This window comes from Oncorhynchus mykiss, chromosome 28, assembly GCF_013265735.2.
Source record: "Oncorhynchus mykiss isolate Arlee chromosome 28, USDA_OmykA_1.1, whole genome shotgun sequence".
NCBI classification, from domain to species: domain Eukaryota; kingdom Metazoa; phylum Chordata; class Actinopteri; order Salmoniformes; family Salmonidae; genus Oncorhynchus; species Oncorhynchus mykiss.
Genome location: NC_048592.1, coordinates 1,714,751 through 1,742,503, shown reverse-complemented (window position 1 = coordinate 1,742,503; position 27,753 = coordinate 1,714,751). Strand labels below are relative to the sequence as shown.

General features: G+C 42.5%; 1 pseudogene; it reads left to right on the top strand.

The window, feature by feature from the left end:
- The first annotated feature begins 10,166 nt into the window (after positions 1–10,166).
- LOC110508327 overlaps positions 10,167–27,753 on the top strand; it is a 29,210-nt pseudogene continuing 11,623 nt past the window's right edge.

Genomic DNA, 27,753 nt, shown 5'->3' with positions numbered 1-27,753 from the left:
TCTACCTAAAGACTAATAAAGCATCCCCATAAATCACCAGTATCGCGCTGTAGCGATACGACTCCACTCCAGCTGGAGACAGTATCACAGCTGCTAATGGCTCAAAAAACATTTCCCTGGGAGAATCGTCCGAAGTCACTTTGGCACCGAACATTTCAATCGCATTTCTGCACAGGTAATGTCCGTGTGGTGTTGGTTTAATTTCAGTGTTAAGCAGGGAATTTGCATTTAAATACAATTGACCACAACGGAAAACTGCAAGATAACATGCAGCGAAGCATAGCGTAAGTAACTTTAACGTTTTAGTACAGCCAGTCTCTTCGACATTATCCAAGTAACTTCAAGCGCACTTGAATGTTGTGCTAATTAATGCACAGGTCAATGTGACGAAGCCTTTTACAAAAATGGGACCAACAACACAGGTGAACTCTGATTAACAAACAAAAACTCATATCTCAAGGAGGAACGACCAATCAACATTACATTTTCAGAGGTTATACAATAAACGATATCGACCTACTCGCAGTAAATATGATCGCTTCAACAATTCCGCATGCAAACTGTTCCAAAGTATCTGAGCTGTTTAACGCGTTAGCTACCTAGTGATATGCGTTTGAGTCATGTAGATGGAAGCTTGCTTACCTTATCACTTAGGCATTTTATTTTTATTTTAGCTTGCTCCTCCACAAAACTCATTCCAGACGTCAGTGAACTTCGAGGTGATACCCTAATCGTTTATGATTGAACAAGATAATACCACCTGAAATGGACGAAGCGTCAAACCGTTCTGGTCCCACAGATTTGTGGGAGCTCCCAGAGAGAAATGATCGCAAACGGTTTATCAGACATTGACATACCTTATTCACAACCTATTAAGGAAGATATTTATGCACATATTTCAATTCAGTTGATCAAAATAGCATGGTTCATAAAGTGAGCACCATTATCAAACAGTAGAATTGTGGCACAGCGTCCAGGTTTTGTCACTAGACCTAACACCCTAATTCTGACTCAAAATTCAAGTTGACACCTACCTAAATAGAAATCTAGCTAGCTATGACTCTGTATACCTTTGCCTTTTTGACAGTCGAGATTTATGTTTCTGACTTCTCTTCCATTTTCTCTAGCTCTTTCTTCCAGTCCCAAACTGGCAAAGGAAAGCAAAGATTGATGGACCAGTGAAGGAGAAACTACAGTGTTTTAAAGCTAGAATCCTTAGTTTCTACATACATTTTTGGACTTATACATTTAATGATGTACAGAACCAGTACACATGAGATTCTTCAAAGTAGCTACCCTCTGCCTTGATGACAGCTTTGCACACTCTGCATTCTCTCAACCAGCTTCATAAGGAATGTGTTTCCAAAAGTTTTGAAGGAGTTCCCACATTTGCTGGGCACTTGTTGGCTGCTTTTCCTTCACTCTGCAGTCCAACTCTTCCCAAACCATCTCAGTTGGGTTGAGGTCGTTTGATTGGGGAGAGGTCATCTGATGCAGAACTCAATCACTCTCATTGGTCAAATAGCACGTTCACAGCCTGGAGGTGTGTTTTGGTTCATTTTCCTGTTAAAAAACAAATGATTGTCCCACTAAGCTTAAACCAGATGGGATGGGGTATTGCTGCAGAATGTTGCGGCAGCCATGCTAGTATAGTGTGCCTTGAATTCTAAATGAATCACTGACAGTGTCACCAGCAAAGCACTCCCACACCATCACTCCTCCATGCTTCACGGTGGGAATCACACGTGGAGATTATCCGTTTACCTACTCTGCGTCTCAAAGACACGGCGGCTGGAACCAATAGTCCCACATTTGGACTCATCAGACCAAAGGACAAATTTCCACCGGTCTAATGTCCATTGCTTGGGCCAAGAAACATAAGCAAGTCTCTTCTTCTTATTGGTATCCTTTAGTAGTGGTTTCTTTGGAGCAATTCAACCACGAAGGCCTGATTCACGCAGACTCCTTTGAACAATTGATGTTGATGTGTCTGTTGAACTCTGAAGCATTTATTTGGGCTGCAATTTCAGAGGTCAAGTGACCTTATCCTCTGCAGCAGAGGTAACTCTGGGTCTTGCTTTCCTGTAGCAGTCCTCATGAGAGCCAGTTTAATCATAGACCTGGATGTTTTTTGCGACTGAAGAAACTTAAGGTTGTTGACATTTTCCACATTGACTGACCTTCATGTCTTAAAGTAATGATGAACTGTCGTTTTTCTTTGCTTATTTGAGCTGTTCTTCCCATAATATGGACTTGGTCTTTTACCAAAAGGGTTATCTTATACCATCCCTACCTTGTCACAACTGATTGGCTCAAACGCATTAAGGGAAGCATTTTTTAAAATTTAATTTAAAAATATATATTTCACCTTTATTTAACCAGGTAGGCTAGTTGAGAACAAGTTCTCATTTGCAACTGCGACCTGGCCAAGATAAAGCAAAGCAGTGAGACGCATACAACAACAGTTACTTATTGAAGAAACATATAATCAAGAAAAATCTATATACAGCATGTGCAAATGAGGTAGGATAAGAGAGGTAAGGCAATAAATAGGCCATGGTGGCAAAGTAATTACAATATAGCAATTAAAAACTGGAATGGTAGGATGTGCAGAAGATGAATGTGCAAGTTGAGATACTGGGGTGCAAAGGAGCAAGATAAATAAATACAGTATGTGGATGAGGTAGATTGGATGAGCTATTTACAGAGATCTGTGAGCTGCTCTGACAGCTGGTGCTTAAAGCTAGAGAGGGAGTCTCCAGTTTGAGATTTTTGCAGTTCGTTCCAGTCATTGGCAGCAGAGAACTGGAAGGAGAGGCGGCCAAAGGAAGAATTGGCTTTGGGGGTAACCAGTGAGATATACCTGCTGGAGCTCGTGCGACGGGTGGGTGCTGCTATGGTGACCAGTGAGCTGAGATAAGGCAGGGCTTTACCTTTTAGAGACTTGTAGATTACCTGGAGCCAGTGGGTTTGGCAATGAGTATGAAGCGAGGGCCAGCCAACGAGAGAATACAGGTCGCAGTGGTGGGTAGTATATGGGGCTTTGGTGACAAAACGGATGGCCCTTTGATAGACTGCATCCAGTTTGCTGAGTAGAGTATTGGAAGCTATTTTATAAATGACATCGCAGAAGTCTAGGATCGGTAGGATGGTCAGTTTTATGATGTTTGGCAGCATGAGTGAAGGATGCTTTGTTATGAAATAGGAAGCCGATTCTAGATTTAATTTTGTATTGGAAATGTTTAATGTGAGTCTGGAAGGAGAGTTTACAGTCTAACCAGACACCTAGGTATTTGTAGTTGTCCACATATTCTAAGTCAGAACCATCCAGAGTAGTGATGCTGGATGGGTGGGCGGGCAGCGATCGGTTAAAGAGCATGCATTTAGTTTTACTTGCATTTAAGAGCAGTAGGAGGCCACGGAAGGAACATGGCATTGAAGCTCATCTGGAGGTTAGTTGACACAGTGTCCAACAAAGGGCCAGAGGTATACAGAATGGTGTCGTCTGCGTAGAGGTGGCTCAAAGAATCACCAGCAGCGAGAGCGACATTGATATATACAGAGAAGAGTTGGCCTGAGAATTGAACCCTGTGGCACCCCCAGAGACTGCCAGAGGTCCGGACAACAGGCCCTCCGATCTGACATACTAAACTCTATCGGAGAAGTTGTTGGTGAACCAAGCGATCATTTGAGAAACCAAGGCTGTTGAGTCTGCCAATAAGAATGTTGTGATTGGCAGAGTCGAAATCCTTAGCCAGGTCGACGAATACGGCTGCACAGTAATGTCTCTTATCGATGGCAGTTATGATATCGTTTAGGACCTTAAACGTGGCTGAGGTGCACCCATGACCAGCTCTGAAACCAGATTGCATAGCGGAGAAGGTATGGTGAGATTCAAAATGGTCGGTAATCTGTTTGTTAACTTGGCTTTCAAAGACCTTAGAAAGGCAGGGTAGAATAGATATAGGTCTGTAGCAGTTTTGGTCAAGAGTGTCCCCCCCTTTGAAGAGGTGGATGACTGCGGCATATTTCCAATCTATGGGAATCTTAGACGGTATGAGAGGTTAAACAGGCTAGAAATAGGGGTTGCAATTTCGGCAGATCATTTCAGAAAGAGGGTCCAGATTGTCTAGCCCGGCTGATTTGTAGGGGTCCAGATTTTGCAGCTCTTTCAGAATATCAGCTTTCTGGATTTGGGTGAAGGAGAAGTGGGGAGGCTTGGGCGAGTTGCTGTGGGGAGCGCAGGACTGTTGACCGGGGTAGGGGTAGCCAGGTGGAAAGCATGGCCAGCCGTAGAAAAATGCTTATTGAAATTCTCAATTATTGTGGATTTATCGGTGGTGACATTGTTTCCTAGCCTTAGTGCAGCGGGCAGTTGGGAGGTGCTCTTATTCTCTATGGACTTTACAGTGTCCCAGAACATTTGAGTTTGTACTACAGGATGCAAATTTCTGCTTGAAAACGCTAGCCTTAGCTTTCCTAACTGTCTGTGTATATTGGTACCTAACTTCCCTGAAAAGTTGCATATCACGGGGGCTATTCGATGGTAATGCAGAACACCACAGGATGTTTTTGTGATGGTCAAGGGCAGACAGGTCTGGAGTGAACCAAGGGCTATATCTATTCCTAGTTATACATTTTTTGAATGGAGCATGCTTATTTAAGATGGTGAGGAAGGCACTTTTAATGAATAACCAGGCATCCTCTACTGACGGAATGAGGTCAATGTCATTCCAGGATACCCTGGCCAGGTCGTTTAGAAAGGCCTGTTCGCTGAAGTGTTTTAGGGAGCGTTTGACAGTGATGAGGGGTGGTCGTTTGACCGCAGACCCATTACGGATGCAGGCAATGAGGCAGTGATCGCTGAGATCTTGGTTGAAAACAGCAGAGGTGTATTTGGAGGGCGAGTTAGTTAGGATGATATCTATGAGGGTGCTCGTGTTTACGGATTTGGGGTTGTACCTGGTAGGTTCATTGATAATTTGTGTGAGATTGAGGGCATCAAGCTTAGATTGTAGGATGGCCGGGGTGTTAAGCATGTCCCAGTTTAGGTCTCCTAGCAGCACGAGCTCTGAAGATAGATGGGGGCCAATCAATTCACATATGGTCTCCAGGGCACAGCTGGGGCAGAGGGTGGTCTATAGCAAGCGACAATGGTGAGAGACTTGTTTCTGGAAAGGTGAATTTTTAGAAGTAGAAGCTCAAATTGTTTGGTACAGACCTGGATAGTAAGACAGAACTATGCAGGCTTTCTCTGCAGTAGATTGCAACACCGCCCCCTTTGGCAGTTCTATCTTGGTGGAAAATGTTATAGTTAGGGATGGAAATTTCAGGGGTTTTGGTGGTTTTCCTAAGCCAGGATTCAGACACGGCTAAGACATCCGGGTTGGCAGAATGTGCTAAAGCAGTGAATAAAGTAAACTTAGGGAGTAGGCTTCTATTGTTAACATGCATGAAACCAAGGCTTTTACGGTCACAAAGTCAACAAATGAGATCACCTGGGGAGTAGGAGTGGAGCTAGGCACTGCAGGTCTTGGATTCACCTCTACATCACCAGAGGAGAAGTAGGATAAGGGTACGACTAAAGGCTATAAGAACTGGTTCGTTCGAAACAGAGAGTAAGGGAGCAGGTTTCTAGGCACGATAGCATAGATTCAAGGCATAATGTACAGACAAAGGTATGGTAGGAAGAGAGTACATTGGAGGTAAACCTGGTCATTGAGTAATGATGAGAGAGATATAGTCTATAGAGACGTTTTAAACCAGGTGATGTCATCGCATATGTGCGAGGTGGAACAACATCGTTGGTTAAGGCATATTGAGCAGGACTAGAGGCTCTACAGTGAAATAAGACAGTAGTCACTAACCAGGACAGAAATGGACAAGGCATATTGATATTAGAGAGAGGCATGTGTAGCCAAGTGAACATATGGGTCCAGTGAGTGGTTGGGCTGGCTGGAGACATTGCATTTCAGACAGTTAGCAGGCCGGGGCTAGCAAGCTAGCAGAAGGGCCTTAGAGGGACATCACGATGGAGGAAGTCTGTTTTTGCCTCTTTGTGCAGTGATGTCGATAGACTAGTTGTGGAATTAGTAGGGTTCCAAGTACAGAGGGGTCCAAGTCCAATTTGCAAAATGGGTATAGTGGTCCAAGAAACTGGCCCATGGATCAGCTAACAGTCCAATATGCTATAAATAGCTAGCAGGCCGCCGTTAGCAGAATGGGCCTTTGGTGGGTGTCGCGCCTGAGGGGCCTGTTGGGCTCCTCGGGCAGATTACGTTGGTATTCCAGTCATGAAGGATCGGCAGGGTTCCATGCCCCGTACTGGCAGTAGAAGGGGTCTGGATATTGTATCCGAGGAGTGGGCTTCTGGAGTAGCCCAGGAGCCCTAGCCGGGAGATGGGTCTAGCATGGGCTAGCTGGTGCTTGTTCCGGGACGGAAACGTTAGCCAGGAGTAGTCAACCCGGGTTGCGGTTAGCTAGCTGCCACGATCCAGATGAAAAGGTTCAGAGTTTGCGGTAGGAATACCTGGGATATGGAGAGAAAAATAGGTCCGGTATGCTCTGGTTTGAAACGTGTTGTACGAACTGGCGAGAGCTTTCCGAGCTAAAGGTTAGCTGATGACCGCTAGCAGTGGTTAGCTGATGACCTCTAGCAGTGGTTAGCTGATGACCGCTAGCAGTGGTTAGATGACTGATGTATTCCAGTTCAGAGGTAAATAGAAATACTTTAGAAAAAAAACAGATCCACACCACATTGGGTGAGGCGGGTTGCAGGAGAGTATTTTGAAGTTGAGGTTTAGGAAAAATATTAAAAAGAATGCGAAGAAAAATATATAAAAATATATTTACATGGGACGGGACAAGACAAAGACGTCTGACTGCTACGCCATCTTGGAATGGTATTTCCACAAATGAACTTTTAACAAGGCACACCTGTTAATTTAAATGCATTCCAGATGACTACATCATGAAGCTGGTTGAGAGAATGGCAAGAGTGTGCAAAGCTGTCAAGGCAATCTGTGGCTACTTTGAAGAATCTCAAATATATTTTGATTTGATTAACGCTTTTTTATTTTTTAAACTACATGATTCTTTGTGTTTTCATAGTTTGTCTTCGCTATTCTACAACGTAGAAAATAATAAAGAAAAAGGGAAAAACCCTGGAATTAGGTGTGTCAACTTTTGACTGGTACTGTTGATTCTTTAAGAATATAACTTGGAAATGCCTCAAGCTTAAACTGTACCCCATCTGCGTCTCAAATGGCACATATTGCAGTACTTTTGACCAGACTTCTATGCGTCCTGGTCAAAAGCAGTGCACTACAAAAAGGAATTGGGACCTAGCCACTTGGGGCCTAGCCGTTGCTTGGATGACAAAGTAATTAGCTGTGGCAAAAGCAAACAGACTGGTCTAGGATGATATGATAATTTGTTGCAGTGTCGGTCTACAGAAAGAGACACACAGAGAGAACAAAGGATTTCACATTGCTAACTCCTAAATGCCCAAAATGGGGATTTGATACAAAAGGTCCACTTGTGAGGTGGGAATAGTCCGTGGACACTTAAGGGACGGGTATGACGAGTGTGTTTCATTTGGTGACCTCCGAGAGGACAGAAAACACACAACTAGATCTCTGAATATGTACATTTCCCAATTATGGTGTTTTGCATCCAATTATTGTATAAAATTAATGAGTAAAGATAAAACTATTTGTGAAATGTAAGGTGATAAACCTTTTAATGAAGGAGAATTGTATTCCTTTAAAGTTTAACCAAGTCATTGGCTCACCCCCCGTGAGCACAGACATGATCTGGCGTAACAGCCCTTTTCTACTGTTACGAATAAAAAACCCTCCAGAGGAAATCCTCTTCAAACCACAACAGCCTCAGAGTCTGAAGGTTGCAATGGTTGTTGAATTCCTAACCATACCACGTGGAGCATTGGCTACACGGGTGGAAATGGTTCAACTCTAAGACTATCAATCCCGACAGGATAAGAGCAAATCTTAGATACTAATTACTAGTCTGCAGCTAGAAATTGTCAACCTGGGATGTGAAGACCGACAACTAGAGGTCGACCGATTAATCGGAATGGCTGATTTAATTAGGGACGATTTCAAGTTTTCATAACAATCGGTAATCTGCATTTTTGGACACAGATTACATTGCACTCCACAGGAGACTGCATGGCAGGCTGACTACCTGTTATGTGAGTGCAGCAAGGAACCAAGGTGCATTAAACTTATCTTATAAAAAACAATCAATGATGATATTACTAGTTTATCTAGCTTCTCCTGGGTTGCATATAATCAATGCGGTGCCTGTTAATTTATCATTGAATCACAGCCTACTTTGCCAATGTGTACCTAACCATAAACATCAATGTCTTTCTTAAAATCAATACACAAGTATATATTTTTAAACCTGCATATTTAGTTTATTGCCCGCTAACATGAATTTCTTTTAACTGGGGAAATTGTGTCACTTGCATTCTGTGCAACAGTCAGTGTATATGCAGCAGTTTGGGCCGTCTGGCTTGTTTCAAACTGTGTGAAGACCATTTCTTCCTAACAAAGACAGCAAACTTCGCCAAACGGGGGATGATTTAACAGAAGCACATTTGTGAAAAAAAGCACAATCGTTGCACGAATGTACCTAACCATAAACATCAATGCCTTTCTTAAAATCAATACACAGAAGTATATATTTTTAAACCTGCATATTTAGTTAATAGAAATTCATGTTAGCAGGAAATATTAAATTGTCACTTCTCTTGCATTCATTGCGCTCAGAGTCATGGTATATGCAACAGTTTGGGCCGACTGGCTTGTTGCAAACTAATTTGCCAGAATTTTACATAAATATGACATAACATTGAAGGTTGTGCAATGTAACAGCAATATATAGACTTATGGATGCCACCCGTTGGATAAAATATGGAACGGTTCTGTATTTCACTGAAAGAATTTACGTTTTGTTTTTTTAAATGATAGTTTCCGGATTTGACCATATTAATGACCTAAGGCTCGTATGTGTGTTATTATATTATAATTAAGTCTGATTTGATAGAGCAGTCTGACTGAGCGGTGGTAGGCAGCAGCAGGCTCGTAAGCATTCATTCAAACAGCACTTTCCTGCATTTGTCAGCAGCTCGTCGCTGTGCTTCCAGCATTGCAATGTTTATGACTTCAAGCCTATCAACTCCCAAGATTAGGCTGGCAATACTAAAGTACCTATTAGAACATCCAATAGTCAAAGGTATATGAAATACAAATGGTATAGAGAGAAATAGTCCTATAATAACTACAACCTAAAACTTCTTACCTGGGAATGTTGAAGACTCATGTTAAAAGGAACCACCAGCTTTCAAATGTTTTCATGTTCTGAGCAAGGAACTTAAACATTAGCTTTTTTACATGGCACATATTGCACTTTTACTTCTCCAACACTTTGTTTGTGCATTATTTAAACTAAATTGAGCATGCTTCATTATTTATTTGAGACTAAATTCATTTTATTGATGTGTTTTAAAATAAGTGTTCATTCAGTATTGTTGTAATTGTCATTAATACAAATATATATTTTTTAAATTACTAATTAAAAATCGGCATCGGCTTTTTTTGGTCCTCCAATCGGTATAGGCATTGAAAAATCATAAATCGGTCGACCTCTACCGACAACCCGAAAACCCGAAACATCTATTCTATGAGAATATTTCGGAATGGTACCCTGAAGTATCCATTTTAACCACGTAAGAGGCAGAGAGCGAGAGAGACTCGTATGAACTCTGACAGACGGACGATTCCACAACGACACACTGAGCGTAAATATATATTGATTGCAGTTATTCCCGAATGAGTGAGCAGTCATGTGCAAAGGATTAGCATTTCAATTAATATAATTATCAACTGTAGTGATTCCTTTTGTTGGTCTTTCCCGCTGTTCAGTCCACACCTACTTCCCTTTGTCCACCAAGCAGTCATATTGGCTTAGCCCACTGGGGAACCTCCCCAATCATTTCCTTGTAACCATATCTGTTTGTTTATGCATTTCTGTGATTATTTAGTTAGTAAATAAACAATTAAGATAATTGGTGTATGGATGATTCATAGTAAAGGCTGGGTTCGTGCATATAACCAACAATTTCCGACACTTGGAATGAGACTAACATGAGGTAAAGAATCATTCATGAATTAGACTAATTGATCAGATAAAGTTATCTGAAGAGTTATATTAGGAAAATTATAACTTTAATCTTAAGATTTCCTTGGTGCCCCGACTTCCTAGTTAATTACATTTACATGATTAGTTTAATCGCATAATAATAATTACAGAGAAGTGATTTGATAAACAAGTCTTCACTTTTAATGATGCCAAAGACACGACCCTTGCTAGACCTGTCAAAAGTTCTCTCAAAGTGCAGAATGGAGTCCACAACCAGCCTGATTCGCAAGTCAAAAAGTTCAGTAAACGCAGTTGTCAGATCCTGGACAGTGATGAGGCTCCAGTCGGGAAAGAACAGGCAGTCAAACGGGAACAAGAGGACAGGGCTGTCCTACCCAAGAAGGAAAAGGTAGACTACATTTCCCACCACATGTTCTTCTCTATGTAAACCCTCTCTATTAAAGGAGATTATTTGCACACCCTGCACTGGGCCTGTATTCACAAAGCGCCTCATAGAAGGATCACATCCCCCCTGACCATGTAATCTTATTCATTAGAATCTAAAAGGCAAAACGGGTTCTAGATCAGCACTCCTACTTTAAGACCCTTGCTACATATAGCCCCTGGTCTATGCAATTAAAGACGAGGCAACGTGTGTGTGTGTGTGTGTGTGTGTGCACGCACGTGTGTGTGTGTGTGTGGATCTGAGTAAGAACTTTTTTCTTTCCCCCACAGGATGAAGTATTCAAGGCACTCCCCACCCCCCTGTACCCTGCTGCTGCCCCCGTCACTCCTGCTACACCGGTGACCCCAGCTGCCACCCCTGAAACTGCCACGTCCACCTCACCTTCAGTAATACTCAAGCGCCGGACCGGTCAGTCTCTAAACAAGTCCATCAGCCTCTAGTAACACGCTGTTAACTGTCCATGTTATCTAGTGCAGCTTGCATTTTCAAAGGTGTTTGAAAAATGAAAAAAAAAAAACTCACATCTGGTCTTACTCGCTGCAGGTGCGTGGGAATTATTACTAAAAGTAAAGAGAAGCTTGCACACAAGTTGTTTGAAAAAGGAATTAGGCTGCATAATTGCACACGTGCTCAGTAGTAATGTATCTCTATTTTTCTGTGTCATCTCTGTAGCAAGGAAGCCGTTCCCAAAGAGAGAGCTGGACAGCAGGAGTGGCAGTGAGGAGGTGGTGAAGGAAGAACAAGGACCTCAGAAAAAAAGAGCACGGGTTGACAAAACACAGGACAGCACAGGTAAGGTTTATTTTCCTCCATTACAAGTGTATTGCATCACTCTCTCTCTGTCGAGAATGAAGAGGAAGCGATGGAGGTGGGAGGAGAGGGAAAAAAGTGTGGGTACGCCTAAGGTAGAGCCGAAAAAAAACAGAGCAGAAAGAGACAGGTGAAGAGAAGACTAAAGACGAAGAGAAGGAGAAAGAAATTGATGTGAAAGAGACCATGACCGAGAAGGGGGAGGATGATGGAAAGAAGTTGGATGGAAAAGGGAAAAAGCCGTAAAACTCAAAAGATGGCAGTAAAGGATGACAAAGAAAAGCAGAAAAGTCCTAAAAAATGAAAAGGCTGTAAAGGAGACGGAAGAAACTGAGGACAAAGTGTAAAAGCCCCCAAGACAAGAAAGCCCCTATCAGCAATTTCTTTGAGATTTTTCCCCACACACTTACTTCCTCCCTAGCACTGAAACCTCCTATATGAATGAGTTTGCTCTCTGCAGTTTGTTTAGAAGAAACAAGTGTGTCAAATGGCATCCTATTCCCTATATAGTGCACTACTTTTGACCAGCGCCATATAGGCCCTAAACAATTTTAGTGCATTATATAGGGTGCCATTTGGGCCTTAACCTAACTTTGCTATGGGAAGTTTAGAAGAAATCTGTAGTGGTGTAAGAGGCTTATAAGCTGCAGAGATGGCAGTGGAACAAGTAAATGGAACATGCTTTGTACTTCTCTGTTATCTAGCTCCCAGGAAAGCAGCTGTGAAGATGGAGAAACCAGAGGAGAAAAGCGTGGAAGACAAATAGGAGTAAAAGCGTGGAAGACAAATAGGAGTAAAAGCGTGGAAGACAAAAAGGAGAAGAGTGAGGGAGAAGGAAAGCTGAGCACAGAGAAGGGGAAAAGGTGGCTAGTATCACTGAGGACGTTAAAAGACAAGAAAGGGTAAGAGGGAGACAACTGCCGATAATGCATATATTTACTTTACACCAGCGGTCACCAACCGATCTCCAAGCCATTCCTCTTTTTATTATCGTTTTGTACTTTTTACCTGTTTTTCCTCCCCAATTTTGTGATATCCAAGTGGTAGTTAGTCTTGTCCCATCGCTGCGACAGTCGAGAGCCATGCGTCCTCCGAAAAACCACCCTGCCAAGCCGCATGGCTTCTTGACACACTGCTCCCTTAACCCGGAAACCAGCTGCACCACTGTGTCTGAGGAAACACCGTTCAGCTGGGCTACACCATTTTGTGATGCAAAACATGGGCTGGGCTACATGATGCATGCGACTGATTTGAAAGAGTTGCAGACAGAAAAAGGCATGTGCTGTGCATCATTCACAAGTGATAATACTCTCACCATTCAGACTATTTTCAATTTAAATGTTGTCTTTAAATGTGTGTGAAATTTGTTTTGATTTCAAATGGGATATTTATCATGCACTTGTCAGAGCAGGGGCAGTGTAAAAACGAAAGACGCCATCAGTATGCACTTGAATAGTAAAGGACCCTTTTCCCACTGTTCATTTTCATGCCAGCCAGGCAGGCTACTCTAGTTGTAAAGATTTTAAAAAATGCTTAATCTATGGAAAGTTGAGAAATAAATATAATAGTCCTAGCCTATAGAAAGCTAAATGGGTCCTCTATTAAAAAGAGGCCATCAACTCTGTTGTCTCATGCAATTGCCTTGCCTATGGAAATGTTGTGCAACAAACACTTTATTCCATGCATCAACCAGTTATGAGGAGCTGGCTCTCGCTGCCAAACAGGTGATCCTATTCCACTCAAACTCAGAATACCAGGGCACTCATAAAGTGTAATTTCATTTGTATTGATGTCAGAGTGATTTAGAAGGACAATAGAGTGCTGAGTACCGGCCATTAGCGACTGGCTGTTAGCAAGTTTGGTAGGCTACTAACGACCATCAGAGACATCAGAGCACAGTTTTGGAGAAGCCTAGAGACCGTGACTCAAAATGGTCATGTGGAATTTCACTGCGGTCATGACTCCTGACTACTGTTGTGGTGGTATTACAGTTAAGTGGTAGTACAGAGGAGAAAAATCCCAAGGAAATCAAGTTAGTGGCAGCTGTACAAATAATTAATCCAAAGGACTTTGACTTTTCAAACAAATCAAATTTTATTTGTCACATGCGCCGAATACAACATGCAGTTTTGAGAAGATATCTCCCCACAAAATAAGAGATAAGAATAACAAATCATTAGAGCAGCAGTAAATAACAATAGCGGGGGCAAAATACCGGGGGTACCGGTACAGAGTCAATGTGCGGGGGCACCAGTGTCGAGGTAATATGTACATGTAGGTAGAGTTAAAGTGACTATGCATAGATAAGAGTAGCAGCAGCAGCGTTCCAGATGGGGTGGGGGGGCAATGAAAATAGTCTGGGTAGCCATTTCATTAGCTGTTCAGGAGTCTTATGGCTTGAGGGTAGAAGCTATTTAGGAGGCTCTGGGACCTAGACTTGGAACTCTGGTACCGCTTGCTGAGTGAGAGAGAACAGTCTATGACTAGGGTGGCTGGAGTCTTTGACTATTATTCTGACACTGACTGGTATAGAGATCCCAGATGGCAGAAAGCTTGGCCCCAGTGATGTACTGGGCCCTACGCACTACCCTCTGTAGTGTTCTTGCCGTCGGAGACAGAGAAGTTGCCATATCAGGCAGTGATGCAACCCATCAGGATGCTCTCGATGGTGCAGCTGTAAAACCTTTTGAGGATCTGAGGACCCATGCCAAATATTTTCAGTCTCCTGAGGGGGTGGGGGGGGAAATAGGTTTTGTTGTGCCCTCTTCACGACTGTCTTGGTATGCTTGGACCATGTTAGTTTGTTGGTGATGTAGACGCCAAGGAACTTGAAGCTCTCAGCGTGCTCCACTACAGCTCTGTCGATGAGAATGGGGGCATGCTCGGTCCTCCTTTTCTTGTAGTCCACAATCATCTCCTTTGTCTTGATCACGTTGAGGGAGAGGTTGTTGTCCTTGCACCACATGGTCAGATAAGCTGTCTCATCATTGTCGGTGATGAGGCCTACCACTGTTGTGTCATCAGCTAACTTAATGATGGGGTTAGAGTCGTGCAGTCATGAGTGAACAGGGAATACAGGAGGGGACTAAGCACACACCAGAGGGGGCCCCAGTGTTGAGGATCAGCGTGGCGGTTGTGTTGTTACCTACCCAGTTGCAGAGGGAGGGGTTTAGTCCCAGGGTCCTTAACTTAGTGATGAGCTTTTAGGGCACTATGGTGTTGAACGCTGAGCTGTAGTCAATGAATAGCATTCTCACATAGGTGTTCCTTTTGTCCAGGTGTGAAAGGGCAGTGTGGAGTGCAATAGAGATTGCATCATCTGTGAATCTGTTGGTGCGGTATGCAAATTGGAGTGGGTCTCCGGTTTCTGGGATAATAGTGTTGATGTAAGCCATGACCAGCCTTTCAAAGCATTGCATGGCTACAGAAGTGAGTGCTACGGGTCGGTAGTCATTTAGGCAGGTTACCTTAGTGTTCATGGGCACAGGGACTATGGTGGTCTACTTGAAAAATGTTGTTATTACAGACTCAGTCAGGGATAGGTTGAAAATGCCAGTGAAGACACTTGCCAGTTGGTCAGGGCATGCTCAGGGTGCACGTCCTGGTAATCCGTCTGGCCCTGCGGCCTTGTGAATGTTGACCTGTTTAAAGGTCTTACTCACATCGGCCAAGGAGAACGGGATCACACAGTTGTCCTGAACAGCTGATGCTCTCATGCATGTTTCAGTGTTACTTTCCTCGACGCGAGCATAGTAGTTATTTAGCTTGTCTGGTAGGCTCGTGTCACTGGGCAGCTCTCGGCTGTGCTTCCCTTTGTAGTCTGTATTAGTTTGCAGGCCCTGCCACATCCGACAAGCGTCGGAGCCGGTGTAGTACGATTCGATCTTAGTCCTGTATTGACACTTTGCCTATTTGATGGTTCGTCGGAGGGCATAGCAGGATTTCTTATAAGCTTCCGGGTTAGATTCCCGCTCCTTGAAAGCGTAGCTCTATCCTTTAGCTCAGTGTGAATGTTTCCTGTAATCCATGGCTTCTGGACGACATCCTCAATGAACTTATTGATAAAGCCAGTGACTGATGTGGTGTACTCCTTCCATGCCATCTGAAGAATCCCTGAACATATTCCAGTCTGTGCTAGCAAAACAGTCTTGTAGTTTAGCATCTGCTTCATCTGACCACTTGTTTTATAGACAGAGTATCTGGCGCTTCCTGCTTTTCATTTTTGCTTGTAAGCAGGAATCAAGAGGATAGAATTATGGTCAGATTTGCCAAATGGAGAGCTTTGTATGTGTCTCTGTGTGGAGTAAAGGTGTTCTAGAATTTTCTCCATCTGGTAGCACATTTAACATGCTGATAGAAATGAGGTAAAACTGATGTAAAAGTTTCCCTGCATTAAAGTCCCCAGCCACTAGGAGCGCTGCCTCTGGATGAGCGTTTTCCTGTTTGCTTATGGCGGTATGCAGCTCATTGAGTGTGGTTTTAGTGGTGGTATGTAGACAGCTACGAAAAATACAGAAACTCTCTAGGTAGATAGTGTGGTCTACAGTTTATCATGGGAAAATCTACCTCAGGCGAGCAAAACCTTGAGACTTCCTTAGATATCATGCACCAGCTGTTGTTTACATAAATGCATAGGCCCCCGCCCCGTGTCTTAGCAGAGGCTGCTGTTCTATCCTGCCGATAGTGTATAACCCACCAGCTGTATGTTCTTAATGTTGTCGTTTAGACACGACTCGGTGAAACATAAGATATTACAGTTAATTATGTCCCGTTGATAGGATAAACGTGCTTTCAGTTCATACCATTTATTTTCCAGCGATCGAACGTTAGCTAGCTGGACGGAAGGCAAAGGCAGATTAGCCACTCGTCGCCTGATCCTCACAAGGGATCTTGATCTCTTTCCGCAAAATCAGTTTCCTTTTCCAGTGAGTCACAGGGATCTGGGCCTGGTCTAGTGTCGATATGCCTCCCGTCTGACTCATTGAAGAAGAACTCTTTGTACAGTTTGAGGTGAGCAATCCCAGTTCCAATGTCCAGAAGCTCCTGTGGTCATAAGAGAAGGTAGCAGCAACATTATGTACAAAACAAGTTATGAACAACGCTAAAAAAAACAATAGCATGGTTGGCTAAGAGCCGATGCATAAAGCTAACACAATATGATGCCCTGTCACCTTATTAATTCAGTCGCTTAATTTGATTAACTAGCAAGTTAAATTTAGGGGTCACATTAAAGCGGAATTTAGCGTTAACACAGGAGAAAAATAACGCATAACATTTTTTTTTGTAAAAACAAAATGTAAACATGCTTCTTATTGTAATTTTTGCTTGGCATCAGTCTAATTTCGTGCATCAGTTGCAGTTCTCCACTCAAATGAGAATTCGCTAACGAGCATTCAATCAGCAGACAGCGCTCGAACTGATGTGTAGCTACTTTTCTCTCGTAAAACACAAGTGTAACTTTAAGCAAAACATTAGGAAATTGAGCTGGCTACATTCTTGGCTACATTCTTTCTATGATAAACATTAGCCATATATATATATATATATATATATATATATATATATATATATATATATATATATGATGGCCATGCATTGTTTTTGTAAAAAAAATACATTTTATATTGTAAACTCGTTTACTTTTGTGGCTGCCAGCCAAATAACGTTAGCAATGCACTTATTTTGCCATCGGATGAAAATGAAGCTATTTTCTGCCGAATGTGTTACACAAATGTATTTTCTGTCTAGGATAAAACGCGACCCCTGTCAATACACAGCTGCACTCACCTGCTCCCGCTTTCTCCATCTGTGTCAAACACATGGCTGGCTCAACTGTTCTGGTGAACTACGGTAAGCTTCAGAATGTGACAGGTGAAATTAACTCCATCTGCTTTTTTTCTCCTAAAGTATTGCACAAGTGACTGCGGGTATTTACTTAAACTAGCTACACATATTAAAATGTATTAACTTTAAAGAAATGGTTAACGGTATTGACAAATAATCCCGTGGCTTTTCCCAGATACCCGGATATACGGTGTTTACCGTCCATGCCTATAACTTCCATCGTCAGCTAAGTAAAATACATGAGCCTAAAGTCGACAAATAAAAATGGTAGAAAATGTATTTTTTCTAATCGCGTTCATCTCTACTCCGCCCGTCTGCCTCCCTTTCTATCGGTCTTGTGAAGTGCAACGTTGTGTCAAATCAATCAACTGGGTCCCACCCAAAGCTGTGACATTGTATCAACTAGCCTATTCCGGGCCAGCAGTTTCCTGCACTACAGCTGTTTTTGCGCAAGGGAAAAGTGTTCAGGTATTTTATGTTTCCACTGGATATATAGGATCATCAGATCGTAATATTTTGCTCTTTCACACAGAGTCTTGGTGATTGTTGAGGCCAGGAGAGTGTTGGAATTATTTTTTAAAAATACTGTGAGGAACTATTACTGTCATTCACAATGAATGAAAAAATACAACTTTGTTGACTTACTGTCGAGGCGAAGAAAAAAATACTGAGAAGCTCAGCTCATTAGTGGTGGTGCGTAAAGACAATCAGAAATCAGAAATCAGACAATCCCAGCAGCGTTGCCGTTTTTGACACTCAAACCGGTGCTCCTGGCAGCTACTACCATACCCCGTTCAAAGGCACTTAAATCTTGTCTTGCCCATTCACCCACCGAATGGCAAACAATCAATGTCTCAAGGCTTAAAAATAATTTGAACTGTCTCATCCCCTTCATCTATACTGATTTGAAGTGGATGATTTAACAGGTGACGTCAGTAAGGGATCATAGCTTTCAGCTGGATTCACCGAGTCAGTCTGTCATGGAAAGAGCAGGTGTTCCTAATGTTTTGTATACTTAATAAAAAATAAAAATATGGTACTGGGCTACCTTCAGACAAGTCCTGTGGGGCTTGTCCTAGAGCAAAACACCATTCCATTAAGGGGTCATATTAGTGTGTAGGCGAAACCGTACAGGCGTTTTCGTGAGAAGACTGAATATTGGGTTGTCTCATGGTCTGACAAACACTGCTGTAGCTCGGCCAACTTCCACCACAGATGTGGAAGACCACTATTGGCGGATGCGGTGGATTGAGATGCATCCCATGCAAAATACCAGATATTTCTAGATTAAACAGACACATTTTGAAGGGGATTTTTTATTATTATGCTAATTAGATTTATTTGGTTCCTACCCTGTCACAATAACGCTTCCCTGGCATTTTCATTAATTGTCACGTCAAACACTATTCAAATTGCCCACTCTTATATTCTAACTATATAATATATTATGCTAATTATATTTCTATGATTCCAACTGTTCACCCAAATGTTTTGCTCTAAATTGCAAGTCAAATCGCAACATTTGGTTAAAAATAAGGCCTAGATTGTTTTTTCCCCCCCAATTTCGTGGTATCCAATTGGTAGTTAGTCTTGTCTCATCACTGCAACTCCCTTACGGACTCGGGAGAGGCGAAGGTCGAGAGCCGTGCATCCTCTGGAACAACCCAAGCCGCACTGCTTCTTGATACTAGGCCTTAACCCGGAAGCCAGCCGCACCAATGTGTCGGAGGAAACAACGTTCACCTGGCGACCGTGTCAGCGTGGACTGCGCCCGGCCCGCCACAGGAGTTGCTAGTGCGCGATGGGACAAGGACATCCCTGCCGGCCAAACCCTCCCCTAACCCTGACGAAGCTGGGACAATTGTGCTCTGCCCCATGGGTCTCCCGGTATCTCTAGTGGCACAGCTAGCACTGTGACGCAATGCCTTAGACCACTGTGCCACTCAGGAGGCCCTATGGCCTAGATTGTTTGTCCATATCATCCAGCCTACGTGAGTATGGAAATTAACTCAAATGAGTACAAAAAATGCAGACATTGATCAAATGTATTTTTGGTTGAATTGAACAGTATAAAACAGTCAGAATGGAGAAAGACCTATTTGAAATCACTTGTATGTGTTGTCACCCAAGGGTCACACACTACTCATGAAGCAAATGTAGAATACCGGCAATTGTTTTTCAAATACCGTGATATGATATTCTGGCCATATCGCCCAGCCCCATATGCATGTTCATTTCTCAGGGTGCTTCCCTAATGGCAACCTATTCCCTATAAAGTGCACTACTTTTTACCTGAATGTTTTCTTCATTGAGTTGAATACTATACTGTATTAATGTCAGTGTTTTCTCCCACCAGAGAGAAGACGGACCAGGCCCAGTACGACCTGTCCAGACCCAACTACCACCCGGTGGACCACGCCTGCTGGGGGTGGGGACAGAGGTACGTTCAACCCCCTTGTCACAATTCCACACCCCTCTGTTATATACCTCAACCTGGGTCGTGTTCACTAGGTACTAAACTAAAGCAAAGGGGACGAATCGGAGAGGGACTACCTGAACTTGTCCAACAAATGCTTGTTTTAATTTTCTGTTCCAAACTGTTTTGCTACAGTGTGCATTTATGAATACTAAATATTGAACAACCTGCACAATACTTTGATTTACATAATGTCTCTCAATGGAGGTGTTTTGACTCATTTTCTCTTTCACAGGGTCCCTTATTCAGCTGTTGCACGTACCTTTGAGAAGATTGAGGAAGACTGGCAGATAAGGGAAATTTAATATACCTCCGAAGTTGTGACTGTTTGTTCTTGTGTAATTTTTCCTTATACTTCGTCTTACATACTAATTGCATTCCTTTTTTTGCCAGCTTGAGGAGCATTAAAACATTATCAAATCTTCTACGCTCTGATAATCCTCTCTCCAGATGAAATAGTTTTCTTAGCTTTTTCCCTAATGTTTGTGAATGTGGAGCTGGCAGCAACTACATGAGCTATTGGCCCAGTTGCAGGATGCAACCTAACTTATTGAGATGAGTCAGATGGTCTGTGTCCCAAATGGCATCCTATTTTCAGAACCAGAACCCTGGTCAAAAGTAGTGCATTATATAAGGAAGAGGGTGCTTATAAGCTCTGGTCAAAAGTAGTGCCCTATAGGGAGTGATTTGGGACACAACCAGAGTGTGGATGAGTCCAATGTGTGTGCTGAGTTTTCTCTCTTTCTCTTCTTCCTCAGAGGACCTGCTGAGCTGTGTTTACCTGTGTCTCAATCAGTTGGGTCCTGCTTACCTGGGACTGGAGCTGGGAGTGGGAGAAACTGTACTGATGAAAGCTGTTGCCCAAGCAATTGGTAAAGGACATACACTTGTGTGCGTGCACACACAAACTGTTGCCCAAGTAACTGATATGACACACGTACTCAAACACATCTTTGTTATTAATTCTCTTACTTTGCTTTCGGGCTTAGAATTCTATCACATCTTACTGTTTTTATTATCCTTGTTGCCAGGGCGACAGTTGGACAAAATCAAGGCGGAGGCTGCAGAGAAGGGCGACTCTGGGTTGGTGGCGGAGAGTTCCCGTAGCAACCAGAGAATGTTCCAGCAAGCCAATCTGACGGCAGGGGGCGTGTTCAACAAACTGAAAGACATCAGGAACATGAGTAGGAACTCTGAGTTGTCTGTCTTTGTCTGTCTGATGTTTACATGAACATCCTCAATGTTTTTGATACATTTACTGATTAAAAACCAGTCTTCTGCTGTCCAGGAAATGAAATGCTGAGTTGATTTGTAATCAGTCTAGAATTTGATGAAAGGCATGGATTCCATTACGCTTTTTGTCAGTTAGATACTAATATCTAGTGAACATCTCAAATGGCATCCCTATATAGTGCACTACTTTTGACTTGGGCCCTGGTCAAAAGTAGTGCACTATATATAGTATATGCTAAGTATTCATACCCCTTATTCCAAATGTTGTTACAGCCTGAATTCAAATTGATTCATATTTTTTGCTCACCCGTCAACACACAATACCCCATAATGACAAAGGGAAAATGTTTTTATAAATGTTTGCAAATGTATTGAAAATTAAATATAGATATATCATTTACATAATTATTCACACCCCTTTGCTATGGCACTCCCAATTGAGCTCAGGTGCATCCGATTTCCTTTGATCATCCTTGATGTCACTACAACTTGATTGGAGTCATCCTGTGTCCAATTCAGCTGTTTGGACATGAATTTGAAAGACAAACACCTGTCTATATAAGGTCCCATAGTTGACCGTGTATGTCAGAGCAGAAACTATACCATGCTGTCCAAGAAACTGTCCGTAGATCTCTGAGAGAGTACTGTGATGAGGCATATATCTGGGGAAGGGTATAACACAATTTATTATAGTGTTGAAAGTTTCCAAGAGCACAGCGGTCTCCATCATTGGAAAATTGAAAAAATCTGGAACTACCCAGACTCTGCCTAGAGCTGGCCGTTCGACCAAACTGAGCAACAGGGCAAGAAGGACCTTGGTCAGGGAGATGACCAAGGACCCAATGACCACTCTGACAGAACTACAGAGTTCCTTTGGTTATGATGGGAGAACCTTCCAGACTGAAGCCACTTGAGAAACAGGCACATGCTAGCATGTCCAGAGTTTGTAAAAAGGCATGTGAAAGACTATTTTAACCATTTTGCAAAGCTTTGTCTGGAGAAAACCAGGCACAGCACATCCTTACTGTGAAGCATGGTGGTGGCAGCGTCATGCTATGGGGATGCTTTTCACCGGCAGGGACTGGGAGAATGGTAAGGCTGGAGGGGGGAAAAATGAATGTAGCCAAATACAGGCAAACCCTTGATGAGAACCTGCTTCAGAGTGCAAACGACCTTAGACTGGGGTAAAGATTTATTGTTCCAACAGGACAATGACCACAAAAAATACAGCCAAAGCAATGCTAGAATGGCTTCAGAACAAGAATGTGAAAGATTTTGGGTGGCCCAGCCAAAGCAAGACTTAAATCCCATTAAAAATCTGTGGAAAGACTTGAAGATTGCTGTAAGCCTCTCCCCATCGAACTTAAGAGTGTGAAAAAGCTGTAGCGGCAGATCGAACAGTGAGGCAGACAGGATGTTCTGGTGCTCACCTCTCTTAGAGGCTTTTATTTACAAAATTAAGAGGTGCAGGACGAATTGGCTAATACACTTTGTGCAGAAAATAATAAAGAGGGAATTGACAAAGACTTTAATAAATCAAAGATATTCAAGGTATAAACCATTTCCAGCAACAACTCCATGCCTATAACAAATTTAAGGTATGGCTCTGAGCGCTTAAGTACTCTTTCCAAGAACTCCCTTCCGCTAGGAATGTTCTATCATGATATGCCCAAAACGCAGTTCTACCATAGATGCATACAGTAATTTGCCATGGACATATAACATCATAAACAACAATTTTACATAAACACACACTTCCATAACGTCTTCTTTAAGTCACACAATTCACATTCATGACGTAACTCACCCTCGGGATAATTCATCACTTTGGTTAATCCCATCAACCAATGAAATGTTCTTCAAAGACGCAGAATAATTTGTGTCATGCGTAATGCACACCGGCACAGAGCTTCAAACAAACACATCAGGTAGGTTATATTTTATGATTATTCTCTACCAACACATATCGTTATTCGAGTAATATATTTACTTTGCTAGAGCATGTACGTTTTAAATGGGCAGCTTTAACACGGTAGATCATTGGTAACAAGTTACATTGTTTTAGTAACTGCCGTGCGCAACTAACACTTGACTTCGGCACTTTTTATGTCAAAGTATTGTTGGCAAACGGAATGCGCAACTCTAACCAACTCTTGTTTTCAGGTTTCTTGGTTATACCTTGAAGAGATACAATAGCCCTTCTCTTACCAATTAGTTTCATTGTCTATAAGTCATGGACATGCGCTCTAAAACAGAGTTTAAGAAAATCTGCAAGTAAGAATGGGAGAAAATCCCCAAATCTAGATGTACAAAACTGATATAGGCATACAAAAGCTGTAGTCGCCGCAAAAGGTGTTTTTGCAAAGTATTGACTCCGGTGTGAAGACTTAATGTAAACGAGAGATGTCTGTATTTAATTTTCAATACATGCGCAAAATTTCTAAACTTGTTTTCAATTTTTCAATTTCGGATATTGTGTGTAGCTGGTTAAGCAAAAAATAATATTTAATCCATTTTGAATTTAGGCTGTAACACAACAAAATGTGGAATAAATCAAGAGCTCTGAATACTTTCTGAAGGCGGGTGACGTTTGGGACATAAGCCCTAGTCCTGTGGTAGTTCTTTGCTCCTTTTCTCTGTATCCTCTTTCCTTTCGCATCCTCTCCTTTCCCACGCTCCCGCTGAATCTCTTGGCGCTCTCTCTGCAGGCCATGAATAAGAAGATTGACATCATCAAAGGTCTCTATGTAGCCTGCCGCTTCTCTGAGGCCAGATACATTGTCAGGTAATCTGCCTTCACTTTACTACTGGTCAACCTGAGCATGTCTCCCAAATGGCTCACTACCTTTGACCAGAGCCCTATTGGCCAGAAGCAGTATACTACAAAGGGAATAGGGTGCCTTTTGGGATGTACTTAGCACCTGTCGGTCTGCACTTAGCACCTGTCGGTCTGCACTCATTACTGGCCTTCTGTTAAAATGTTCATGTCATGCATTTTTGGTTCCAAGCACCTTTTACATTTTTTAAAAATTTGTATTGGTTTAGATGAGGATTTAGAGTGGAGCATGTTTACCATTTTGGGACACACTGATTCACTCTATTGACTGACTATTCCTGATGATGTTTTCTTGTTTGTCCACTCCAGTGTGATGCCCAACTATGATGTCATCATCCCAGTACTGATGGAGGGCATATATGAACTGCCCGACCACTGCAAACTCACCCCAGGTACAGTACTTTGTGTTTGTGTGTGCTGATTTATGACACCCTCCTCTCCCCCACCTCAGGTGTGCCATTGAGGCCCATGCTGGCTCCCCCCCCCCCCAAAAGGTGTAGGAGAGGGGATGAAGAGGTTCGACGAAGCCGCCTTCACCTGCGAGTACAAGTATGACGGAGAAAGAGCACAGGTGTCTGTTTTCTCACATGCCCACTTACTGTGTGTGTGTCAACTGTGTGCCCTAGTTAGAAAACAGACATGATGCTGTTGGGCTGTGTTAGCCCCTCCCAGTGGAGGCATTGGAGAGAGCAGTGTAACTTCTCATTCTCTATTTATCCTTCCTCAATTTCTCCTAACCTCTCTCCTCACATTCTCGAAGCACATTGGAGCAGAAGATCTGTCTTCCTCCGCTAGAACCTTCTCCAATGTGTTTTGAGGAGGAGGTCGAGAAGATTGAGGCCAGGAGTCAGAAAAATACAATGGAAATTCACTTGAGATTCACCCAGAGAGCAGTGTGACACCTATTCTTTGTGCCTTTAAACTGCAGTGTGACTCCTGAAATGGCCAGCAGATGGAACCCTAAGATGCTGAGATCTGGAGCTTCTGTCATACAGTTGGGCTCTGTCAATTCGTCTTTCTGTGATTCCTAGCATTCTATCTCCTCAAATTATTCTCAACCATATTGAAGTAGAAGAGCTAAGGCCCTTCTTCTCCAGTGGGTTTTGAGAAGGGGGTGAGGAGAGAGGATGCGAGGAAGAATCGATTGAGAAAAATCCTTGGACACGGCCTGTCTCTCTACTCTCCAGATACGATAGGAAACTCACTCACTGTTATTAGTTGAATGATAACTATTGATTATTGTATTTGTGCAGATCCATATTCTGGAGAATGGGGAAGTGCGTATTTTCAGTCGCAACCAGGAAGACAATACGACCAAATATCCCGATATCATCTCTCGTATTCCCACGGTAATAGTAACCCTCAACACTAGCACACTCTGTATGCATCCCAAATGGCACCCTATTCCCTATATAAGGCTCTGGTCAAAAGTAGTGCACTATATAGGGAATAGGATGCATTTTGGGATACACACTCAGCCAGCATCTTAGCCTCTTCATGGTCATAAGCTCACTTCATGAATAATACCTCTCTTTCTCTCCCCTCTTTCTCTCTCCCGCTCCATATTTCTCTCTCCCTCCCTCTCTGCCTTCCCCTCCCCTATTTCTATCACACCCCTCCCTCCCTCCCTCAGGTAAAGAAGGAGTATGGTGTCCTGTGTGCATGACTCTGATGCTGTGTCTTGGGACAGAGAAAATAAACAGATCCAGCCTTTCCAGGTGCTCACCACACGGAAGAGAAAGGTGAGAGGAAAGAGAAATAAGGGGGGGACAATACTCGGTATCCATGGTTTTGGTTTCTGTAATTATTTTCATAACAGCTGGATGGGTGATTAGCCCAGGCAGCTGTGTTCACAAGTTGTCTGCAGTGGTGGTGGATCCTTTTCCTACCATGCTCTCTATGTTCATCAGGTTAGACCTGCCGGGAGTTACCTCTGAGGTGGCCATTGGGGTACACAAGCCCCCTGACTGCAAAAATATACTGAGTGAAGGGGCCAAAATATCTAGGTTTTGAATGCTCTTTTTGGTATGTAGGTGTATGGTCATGTTTAGTTAGGTTGCTGTTGACCTGCTGTATCTCAACGGAGAGGTGAGTTGGGAGGATGATTAAATAAGCATGTCACTGTAAGGTCTACACACCTGTTGTATTCGGCACGTTGATTTGTTGGGAGTTATGGAGTCATGTATTAAGTAAACCTTGTTCCAGTCAGAACGGCCTATCCTTTTTCTGTAGCATGAGGCAGCTTATTGTTCAAGTTTTAGTCTAGTCTTATTCATTTTGACTGAAATATCATGAAGTCTTAGTCGAGCACATTAAATGACAAAAAAAATTGCCTTATTAACCTTTAGTAAACACATCACTGACTTCCATGTGCACAAGCATGCATGGTCTTGTCCTACATCTTTCTGTATAACATCCTATTGCATGATTCTCTTCTCAACAGTGAAATTGCCAGAAGAATGCATTTATCTGCAGCAGATGATAAAATCACACCCCTTGTCAGGGCTTCAGACTAACATTTCCCAGAACTTTTTCAGTTGGTTGCACCAGCCCATGATTCGTACCAATTTTTTTCCACAGCGTCACGCAATAGAAAAACGTGTAATTGAAGTCATTCACAGTGCTTTAGACTGTAATAGACTACTGAGATGGTAGGCTTTTCGAGAAAGAAGTTGTTTCATCTAACATGTCCAAGCAGGAATGCATGATTCCACATATGTTGATGTGCTACCTAATCCAGTGTCTGTCATTAATTGTGGGTTGACAATAGAGTATTGTTTTTATTTTTCTATTAAAATAGGCCTCCAGAATTTTCTGACTTGTTGTTCAATAGAGTCATTTGCCTTAATCGTTATGTGCACTAATATCATAGGCTAATTTAGTTTGGGGTTAATTCACCACAGGAAGTAAACTCAAATTTACTTGCATGACTGCATGACAACTCATGTATGAACAACTTTATGTAGATTCAACTACATAGATTGCTAACCCTAAATATAATACCCACTGCTAGTGTCCCTTGTGGCTCACTTGGTAGAGCATGGCACTTGCAACACCAGGGTTGTGGGTTCGATTCCCACGGGGGACCAGTATGAAAATGTATGCACTCACTCAATGTAAGTCGCTCTAGACAGTAAATGTAATGTCCTAAACGTTGTAGCTTGCAACCCTATGCGCTCGGAATTGCATGCTTCGCATAGAATAATCAAATGTATTGGTTGTAAAATAGTTGCTTTTGAGCTCAATATTAAGAGATGACAAATATAAATTACACCCACAGAAAGCTGAGAACAACAGTAGTTGCTTCCAAAGATATGAATTTCCCAAATTGGATTTTTAAATGTTCTACAATCAGAAGCTTTTTTCTCTCTCCCGTAGCGCACATCAAGTGGCTCGCTCATCACAGCAGCAGGCCCCATGGAAACATGCCCAGGGGCTGGGAATACAATTTCATTACTGGAACCATGAGGATAATGCACTTTACTGTTAGACCAAATCATGGTTTTAGCAGCCAAAAAATAGGACATTTTTAAACTTTAGAGTGGGGTGACCATGTAATGAATTTTCAGCTTCCACTGATGCAACCAATAAAAAATGTAACTCACACAGTCAAGTTAAAGGGTCACAAAATGTGACTAAATGGCTGCCGTCTAGAGCCCTGCCTCTTGACATATTGTAGATGTATTGTAATCAAAGTTAAGCCTTACAATTCTACTAATGTCATGCATGCTTTTGATTGGACCAAACAAATGACACAAAAAAGCTCTCAATCTCTCAACTCTTGTCCAGTCCATTTACTAGTCAGATTTTAGTCACACAGATAATTTAATCTAGTCTTGTTTTTGTGAACCGAAATGAGAGATCTTTTTCATTTTATTTTTTTCCCCTCGATTTATTTAGTAATCTTGTCAATTGCCACTG